Here is a 9,548-nt window from a genome sequence, read left to right as displayed (position 1 = left end):
ACCCCCTAATCACTTGGGTTAGGGGGCCAGTGGGGCTTGATTAGCCCTTTTTAATTACCCTAATTAACCTTTCCAGAATACTCGGAGGGTGGGCACTATATTTGCACTCTCCCCTGGCCAAGCTCCAGAGCACCGGTATCTGCCAGAGGGAAGGTTTTGCACACGTGTGGTGCCCCAGATGTTATGTCTAGTGCCTTGGTTTTTGTGGCTGCTGCCTAGGGGAGGCCCCTTGATCATCTGGCTCTCAATGCCAGCAGACAAGGGTAGACGTGTGTTCCTGGGTCCCATGGGACTGTAACAACCAGAGAGAGTTCTGGGCAGGCTCCATCCCCAGGGCACTGCACAGACAGCAGACGAACACACCCCCAGTCTCTCTGTGAAAGAAGCGTATGTGCTTGTCCAAAAGCTTCAGCCTTAGGGGCAGGTTTCAGGTCTGGCACACTTATAGGGGGCTACAGAGATACTCTAGGGAATGGAGGCTAGGGGACACCATCTTTGTGCTCTCTCTCTCTGCTTCCCTATAGCTTGCTCGTATCTCTGAGATAGGAGTTTATACACTCCTCTGGAGCCCCAGTTTTTGCCACTGCTATCCAGGGGACCTCCAGATCATCTGGCCCTGGTGGCCAGCAGGGTTGACACTTGTGTTCCCACAGGACAATATATATTTTCATACTTTAAAAGCTGCTACCTGAGGGTCTGGATTCCAAACATTCTGAATCTAGGTGCTGAAGTCATCCTTCCCTTCGGGACACAGACTGGACTTGGCACACCTTCCACTACAGGGTCACAGGTATATTAAAGATATAATAGGCCGCTTAGACAATCACAAATGTTTGAGAGATAACCTAGAGCTGGGTCGGGGTGAATCAATGAGGTTCATCTCCTATACAAGGCCACTGCTTTAAAACTGAGAGGTGGCTGTTTAATCTAATGCATAGAAACCAACACAGACAGTCAAGAAAAATGAAAAAAACAGAGGGATATATTCCAAATGAAAGAATAATATAAAACCTCAGGGAAAAATCTTAATTAATAGAGATAAATACTTTACCTGATTAGGAAAAAAAGTTCAAAAGTAATGGTCATAAAAATGTTCACTGAACTCAGGAGAAGAATGAACACAGTGAGAACTCCAACAGACAGAAAATATAAGAAAGTGCCAAAAATAAGTCACAGAGCCAAAGAATACAATAACTGAATTGGAAAATAAATCCATTCCTGCTTAAATCCCAGAAAGATGGGACAACATACTGGAATGCCCAGTGGTCTGGAGGTCAGTAGACTCAGTTCTTCAGCCCCATCATCAATTGCTCCTAAGTCAGAACTTGCCTCTTTGTCAGCTGGGTGTTAAACCAGGTATTATCATGCATGCCTCACAGAGTTAATACTCTTTCCTTTGAACTTGCTACCAGATAGTTCCTGGGATTCTGTCTGCAGTTCATCCAGTATATAGAAAAGTAGGCTAAAGACACACAGAGAAGTCAACCAGGACAGAAGACCATGCCCTCCTTTGCTGATTGTCTCTAGCATCCTCTCTTCCTTCCTTCTATGTGTCAGAATGATTGGAAGAATTAGAGGCACTTGTAGAGAAAATGTGTTCATGGTCCATTTCTCACCTTTAACAAACAAAAAGTTATAAGTTGTCCTTTATCATGTCCAGTATTCAGAAATTTATGTTCCAATGTTGAGGCACTGTGTACGGAAGCATAACCTATTGAATGCAATGATAGCCCACACCTGTTGCACTGACCTTCCAGTTCATCTCGGAGCTCAGGTACAAGCCATTAACTTGACACTGTAATTTATTTGCCTCTGAGAGTATCTCAGACATCACAAATTACAGACATGAAGTGTGCTGTGAAGAGCACAGTGGCCCTGAACTCTTAAGACATCCTAGAAACATAATGGATAGGCTGGTCTGTTATGATTATGGTAAATAAAGGGTTTGGTTTGCTCTGGGAAAGCAAGCAGAAGTTATAACTACCAGCTGGCATAATCAACTTCATCACAGACTGCCCCGAAGGAGGAAGTTTGATACCTTCTTGCCTTGTTTGAAATCTTAGTGTTAAGTTCCTCTATGGACTCCCAGAAGAGTTTTAGCCTATGGGAAAAAGACATGAAGTGAATTATTTTTCACAAATCCAACCCTAAGCACAATTATGTTTATATTAAATTTATATTATAAATTATATAATATATATAAATATATTATATTAAAATTATATGTTTGCTCAAGAGAAGAGGTTATTGAGAATTAGTCAAGCACGAGGGCAGGTGTGGCTTTAGATGATAAGTGTGGGTTCACTGCTGTTGCCACTTGGCATCCAATTCTGACATTGCCAACCATTCTTGAGAGACACACATCTTATCTTTTATAAGGTCGGGTTATACACAAGGTGGGTTAGACATTCCCCCAAGGCTGGGAGATGGTGCCCCAGGAGCACCTGAACTCCTAGACCCATCTTCAAGCTTCATGTCTTTATTTTATCACAGGGCTGTCAGTCCTCAAAGATCACCAACTCTAGAAGGGCCACCCCAAGCAGGAAACTGCCTGACCAAAAGTAACACAATCATGATTTTTTTATGCATGATTACAACTCATCTTCACATTATTATTATTTAAACTGTTTGATAATACAGCCTTATGTTTTTCTGAGTTAAGATATTTATTAGTGTTGGCCGCCATGGCCAGCCAGTCGCAGGGTATCTAGCAGCTGCTGCATGCCGAGAAGTGGGCCACCGAGCAGGTGTCAGAGGCCCACAAGCCAAAGAACTGGAGGCTGAAGCAGGCCAAAGAAGAAGCTCAGGCTGAAATTGAACAATACCACCTGCAAAGAGAGAAGGAGTTCAAGGCCAAGGAAGCTGCGGCTCTGGGATCCCATGGCAGCTGCAGCACCGAAGTGGAGAAGGAGACCCAGGAGAAGATGACCATCCTCCAGGCCTACTTCCAGCAGAACAGGGATGAAGTCCTGGATAACCTGCTGGCCTTTGTCTGTGACATCCAGCCAGAAATCCATGAAAACTACCGCATAAATGGATAGGGGAGGAAGGAGCAGCTCTGCGTGCAGACTGGCATGTTAGATGCCTTCATGGAATACAAAGCTTCAGCAAATCTTGAGTAGTTACATCCTTGTGAAAAGGCATTAAGTTATTTCTGTATATTATGTAGTAGGTCCCTTCACTTCTTGGAGAATAGCAAATCTAGTTTCTTTGTACAAACGTAGAGCTTATCCAAAGATTTTCTCCTTTTACCTCATATTTCTTAGAAATTTAATGTGTATACATTGTCTGTTTTCCTAGGCCTTTTAGCTCAAGCAACATATGTATCAGTACTTTTTCTTTCTTAGATGTAGTAAAAAAAAAAAAAAAATTCTGTTTAAAGAAAGACGGGGATTAAATTTTTTTTTTTTTCCCCAAAGCTTTCTTGAAGGTCAGGGGCTTTCTCTATGAAAAAATAGTAAATAGTTACTGTAACTTGTGTGAAGCCGCAGCCGGCCTTAAGTCGTCCTTTCGGCTAAGGGTGGAACGAATACTAGTATATATTGTCCGGGCTGCTCTTAGTTTCTCTTATTAATCAAAATTATTAGATGATAGAATTCAAGAACTTGTATACATGTTCTTACTTGGTGTACTGATAATCATTTGAAAGTAAAGACTTTGTCGTGCAAAAAAAAAGATATTTATTGGTGTTTATACAAACAAGCAGCAACTACTAATTCAAAAATAGGAGGGTTTTTTTCCCTCAATAAGAGTACATTCTTGAATGGGACTCTATTTGAATAAGAATTCCATACAAATAGAATACATAACACAAGAAAGCAAGGAAGGATTTTACATTACATTGAACAGACATTCAGTTGGTTCAATCATGGTGAGTTACCCTTGCAACCAAATACTGTTTATATTTATTACATATATTGTAGTCAGTTCAGTGTATGTCAACAATCACACTCTTTTAACATTTAGTAGCATGAAGCACACTTAACACATTTCCAAAGGGAAATGTGATGTAGTCTTCATTTCAGAAGTGCAGAAGTGATTGAATGATTGCTCTTTAATGTTCCAACTGACGCTTCCATTGCCTCATCACGGCCAACGCCTCTGGTTGCTGAAGTTTTGAATAGTTGTCATTTTCAGTCCTTCCATACAAGTAACCCAAGTAAACTTGCCAAATCTGAGAGAGTCATGGCCTGTTCCGTGTCCTGTTTACTTGCAAACACCACTAAAATGGCTTTTCTCAGCTCTTCTTCCTCCAATATGGCAACTAACTCTCATTTGGAAATGCCAGTCCGGTCTCCATCGCAACTACCTACTCAGAAATGATTGCATCTGTGTTTGAATAATAACATCCCCAGTATGGTCTGATACTTGTCTGTCCTCCTAAATCCCAGACTTGGAATCTAAGGCTCTCGTATGTTACCGTGTCAGCTTTAAATCCAATGGTAGGAATAGTAGCAACGACTTCTCCAACCTGTAATCTATACAAAATTGTAGTTTTTCCTGCTCCATGTACTCCCACTCCGGCGCTGGTTCCACCTCTGTGTCTGACTCCGGCTCCAGCTCTGACGTGGTTTCCTGAGAAGTCACGTATGCCAGCACCTTCCATGTCAGAACGGCCAATACAGCCTTATTTTGACTTACAAGTCTCAGAGGTATTCTTTCAGATTAACCAATTCTACCTTTATTTCAGCTCAAAATATATATATATTTTTTTTAATTTAGGATAAAATAAGTAGCATCAAGTACCACATAACTCCATTCTAGGGGCTGACATGAATAACCAAATTTTTATTTTATCCTGTATCTTCAGAAATCACCCAGCCACATGAACACTTTAAAACAACAACCTTCAAAAATTAAATAAATGCATAAATAAACAAATAAAGCGACCTTTTACTGGAGATGAATGCACCAATGTATATAATATGGTGGGGTTACAATGATTTCTATTTTATTCTTAATGCTTTTCTGTATTTTCCAATTTTCTAGAGTATAAAGAAAAGTTGTTATTGAAACTGTAACTATCTTTTGAAAATATACACATTTAATAATACGAAATTACTATTATGTGGAACATTCTAAAAAAAAAAAAAAAAAGATAAAGCTCCAGCCAGCCCCATGTTTCCATTCTATATATCAAAACCACTTAGAAGATGCCCCGTACACAAGTGCTCTGAGACCTCCTCAGGCAGTGGTTAAGTAAAAAACTTTAATTCACCAATTACAACAGGAAAAACTGAATTGTAGGATAGTTGATTTGTCCAAGATGCACAGGGACTCTTGGGCACCCCTGGGAAAAAAACACATGGTTAACTCCTATCATTGTGACCACTCCACATTTTGCTCCAGGACTCTCTGCATTACTCAAGAGAGGGTATGGTATGGAACCACACTGAAAAATTCTTGACTTCCCCATCAGTTTTCCTTCCTTTTTCTTCTTAATAAATTGAAGTTTGCCTTTGTCATAATTATGCAACCAACAGAAAGACTTTTAAAAAGCTGTGTTATAAAAAGTACTGCTGCAGGGCACGTGAGTGGCACAGTCGGTTGATCGTGGGACTCGGTTTCAGCTGGGGTCATGATCTCAGTGTCCTGATCTCAGGGTCCTTAGATCGAGCCCTATAGAGGGCTCTGCACTCAGCATGGAGTCTGCTTGGAATTCTCTCTCTCTCTCCCTCTCCCTCTGCCCCTCCTGCTTGTGTTCTCTCTCTCTCTCTCTCAAATAAATAGATAAATCTTTAAGGGAAAAAAAAGTGTTGCTGCTTTTGTTCCTCAGACCATCAAATAATAAGTCTGATATTTTCATTGAATTGGCAATTAGTTTGACTTGTTTCCAAATTGGCTTTTTTTGTCATTCGGTATCACATAGAAACAACTTTAATCTAAAAGTCACTCGCAACTAAATGTAAGATTATTGATGTAGCTGCTCAGGAAACCCAAAAATTGATATCCTGATGAAAAAGATTCATGCATTTTTACAAGAATAGGTAGCACTTAGAGAGCATTTAGTATGTGCCAAGCGATATTAGCACTTTACATGTGTTAAATCATTTAATCCCTGTAACAACCCAAGGAAAACGCATATCATTATCCTCATTTTAAAGAGAAAAAAACTGAGACATAGAGCAATTAAATAATAGCTAATTAGTAAAGCAGCAAAGAACTGATCTGAGGCAGTCTTGGTCTAAGACCTACGCTCTTAAACACTTCCAATGAGCTGGAACTGCACCACCACACTGCAAACAATGCTTTGGTTTATTAATCTTGTCACACTGTCTAATGTAGTGATCAGGACCATGGGCTGTGGTGTTCATGCCCAGTCTGCCACTTACTAGCTGAGTATCCTTAGACAAATTACTCTATTAAATAAATATCTTTGCTTCATTTTCCTTAATTTAATACCAAACTTTTGCATGATTGTCATAAGGGTTAAATTAGATAATGTTTGCAAAGTGTTCAGCCAGTGTAACCACACATTAAGGCTCCTGTACATGGTTCTTATTAGAATTATATCTACTTTCTAACATAAATTTTGTCCTCAAAGATAGTAGAATGCATTTAGAATGTTTACAGTCAAATGAGAAATTTTCAAGGAAGAAGGCAGATTCCCTTGTTTCAGAACTGAAGAAGAGTCAAAAGCCAAGATTTAGCTGTAGTTGGAAAGTTTTGCAGATCTCAAGTGAGTAGCACTTTCATCTAGTTCTTTTATTTCAGGGCACGGGAAATACCCTTACTGGAGTGTTTTTAAACTCTTTTTTGCTGCCAAAAGGCAGAAATACAAACAATGCACTGCTTGTAATTCTTGCCTCAAGAGATCTGTGAACAAAATGAAGAAACAAAGAACTGGCAAGAAGCACTATGCTGGACCAGTTCAATACTACACTGCTTTTGGAGTGAGGGGAAAAAAGAGCAATTTCTTCCATGAGAACAGCCAATGCATATTATTCTAGTGAAAGTACTTAAACACACAGAATAGAGACAGAACATAAAAAGCAGCAAATTGTTTTAAGAAAAGAATGAACTCCTATGGGAACAAGATGCTCTGGTTTACTTCTGTACCAGGAGAGCAGAGATTAATGCTGAAAGGGAATGTCTAGCACAAGGTCTGGCATGGAATAGGTAAGGAGGTTAATTAACATTTATTAGATAAGGAATAAAAGAATTTTCTACACAACAACCAAAACCTTCTTTCAGGAAAGACAATTACATATATTTTTTTAAAGATTTTATTTATTTATTTGAGAGAGAGAATGAGAGACAGAGAGCATGAGAGGGAGGAAGGTCAGAGGGAGAAGCAGACTCCCTGCCGAGCAGGGAGCCCGATGCGGGACTCGATCCTGCGACTCCAGGATTATGACCTGAGCCGAAGGCAGTCGCCTAACCAACTGAGCCACCCAGGCGCCCTGACAATTACATATTTGCTTTGATTTGTTCTTGGACGTATGTCTTATTCAACTACAGTCATAAAGAGAGGAAGTTTGTTTACAGAAAACTATTGCCAACATTTATAACTATTTGCTCTATTAATATATATTTCAAAGTTTAAAATTTCGTGAAGAATAAAATTATTTTCTCTTTTGAAATTAGTAAACTTTGCAACTCTTTGTTGAATAATTCTGAAGACTGCTGAGTGTGCAGAGTTCAGAGATCAACAGGGATGATGGATACAAAGTAGATCAGATAGTTTTTTTCCATAAAAAAACATTCTAAACCTGGTGATTGTGATGGTCGCTTTTGTGTGCCAACATGGCTAGTCAATGGACCCAGATATTAGGTCAAACACCAGTCTGTCACTTTGAAGGTACTTTTTAGATGAGATTAACATTAACATGAAAATCTGTAGACACTGAGTAAAGCAGATTACCCTCCATTAAGTTGGTGGGCATCATCCAATCAACCAAAGGCTAAAAAAAGACTGAGGTCTAAAGAAAAGGGAATTCTGCCTCTAGACTACCTTTGGACTCAAGCTGAAACATCAGCTCTTTCCTGGGTCTCTAGCCTGCCAGCCTATTCTGCAGATTTCAAACTTGCCAGCTCCATAGTCACATGAGCCAATTCCTTAAAATAAATCCCCCCTATTTATATATACATATATTACATATACATACACACATATATACATACATATATACACATATACATATACAAATACACACACACACACACATATATATATAAATATACACATCCTATTGGTTCTATTTCTCTGAAGAACCCAGACTTACACGAAAACCTTTATTTAGCTTATAGTTTGTGAGTTGGTAATTTGAGCTACCTTCATCAGGGTAGCTCTGACAATCCTGGCCAGACATAGCTGACCTTGGCTGATCACTCATACAACTGCAGTCAGATGCATGGATAACCAGGGGCTGACTGGTTTAGGATGGCTTAACTGGGATGACTCATCTCTGTTCCACAGGGCCTCTCATCCACCAGCAGGCTAGATAGGGTTCATTCACATGGGGGCTAGTCAGGTTTCCTAGAGAAAACAGAAGCATGCAAAGCCTCTGGAGGCCCAGGCCTGGAATTTGCACAAATCACTCCTGTTGCATTCTGTTGTCCAAAGCAAATACAAGGTCAGACCAGATCCAGGAGGGAGCCAAATATGCTCTACTTTCTGATGACAGGAAGTGCAAAGGGATTGTGGCAATTTGCAATCTACCATGCAGCTGAGTTGAAGCTCACAGAGTGTTAGTGGATAGGAGACTACTGCTGCAGCGGTTAATTTCCATATACACTCTAAAAGATGAATGAGATGTTACACTTGATCTAAAGGAGCTTATAATAGGTGAGACTATGGCAGGGCTAAGAATAACAGTAATAATGGGAAACAGTGATACATGCAATAAATGAAACTATGAAAACCCTAAAATGGGAAATTTAAATTAGGTCAAGTAGACAGTAAGACTTCCTGGAAGACATAACACTTGAATGATTATAGTTAGAGAAGTCCATGATAAACTAATATGTATACCTGGAAGAATACCAAATTTTCATTTAGGTAATCAGGTTAGAAAATATTTCATTAGTATCTTTAGACAGTGATGAATAGAGCTGGTGTTTGAGTTAAAAGGAACTGAGTTGGATGCTTGGTTTTGTCACTTACTAGCTAAGAGAAACTTGAGTAAATTATTTAACCCCATTACTACCTAAATTCCTTATTGTTAAGATGGAAGCAAAAATAGTACTTACCTATTATAAAGGTTGTCTTGTGTGCTAAAAAAAAATGTATGTAGAGTTTGACAACAGTCTCTGGAGCATAGTAAGCATTCAATAAATTATGTTTATTGCTACACTTATTCTTTTAAATATTCATTATTGCATATTTTGTTTTTTAAACGCCAACAGAGGATAATTATCAAAAATTCTTTTTAGTGTTAGAGTTACAAAAGTTAAATCAAATTCTTGAATAACTGCTTCTCTTGATCTTAAAAAAACAAAAAGCATAAAACCACCTTTCTTGGAGGGAAGAGGTACCCTATGGCTGCTCTCCAAGACTGTAGCGTTCAATGTGGGGTCCACCAACCCATGGATGTCCCCAAGACCCT

General features: G+C 39.3%; 2 pseudogenes; one reads left to right on the top strand and one right to left on the bottom strand.

The window, feature by feature from the left end:
• Nucleotides 1-2,684: 2,684 nt before the first annotated feature.
• LOC118009864 lies at nucleotides 2,685-3,067 on the top strand (annotated as a pseudogene).
• Nucleotides 3,068-4,016: 949 nt separating this feature from the next.
• On the bottom strand, nucleotides 4,017-6,097 carry LOC118009802 (annotated as a pseudogene).
• Nucleotides 6,098-9,548: the final 3,451 nt, after the last annotated feature.

Source organism: Mirounga leonina, unplaced genomic scaffold (genome assembly GCF_011800145.1).
Source record: "Mirounga leonina isolate KUSES-001 unplaced genomic scaffold, KU_Mleo_1.0 Mir_128, whole genome shotgun sequence".
Lineage (NCBI taxonomy): Eukaryota > Metazoa > Chordata > Mammalia > Carnivora > Phocidae > Mirounga > Mirounga leonina.
Note: the sequence above shows the minus strand (reverse complement) of the source record. Positions and strands in the feature narration are given on the sequence as shown.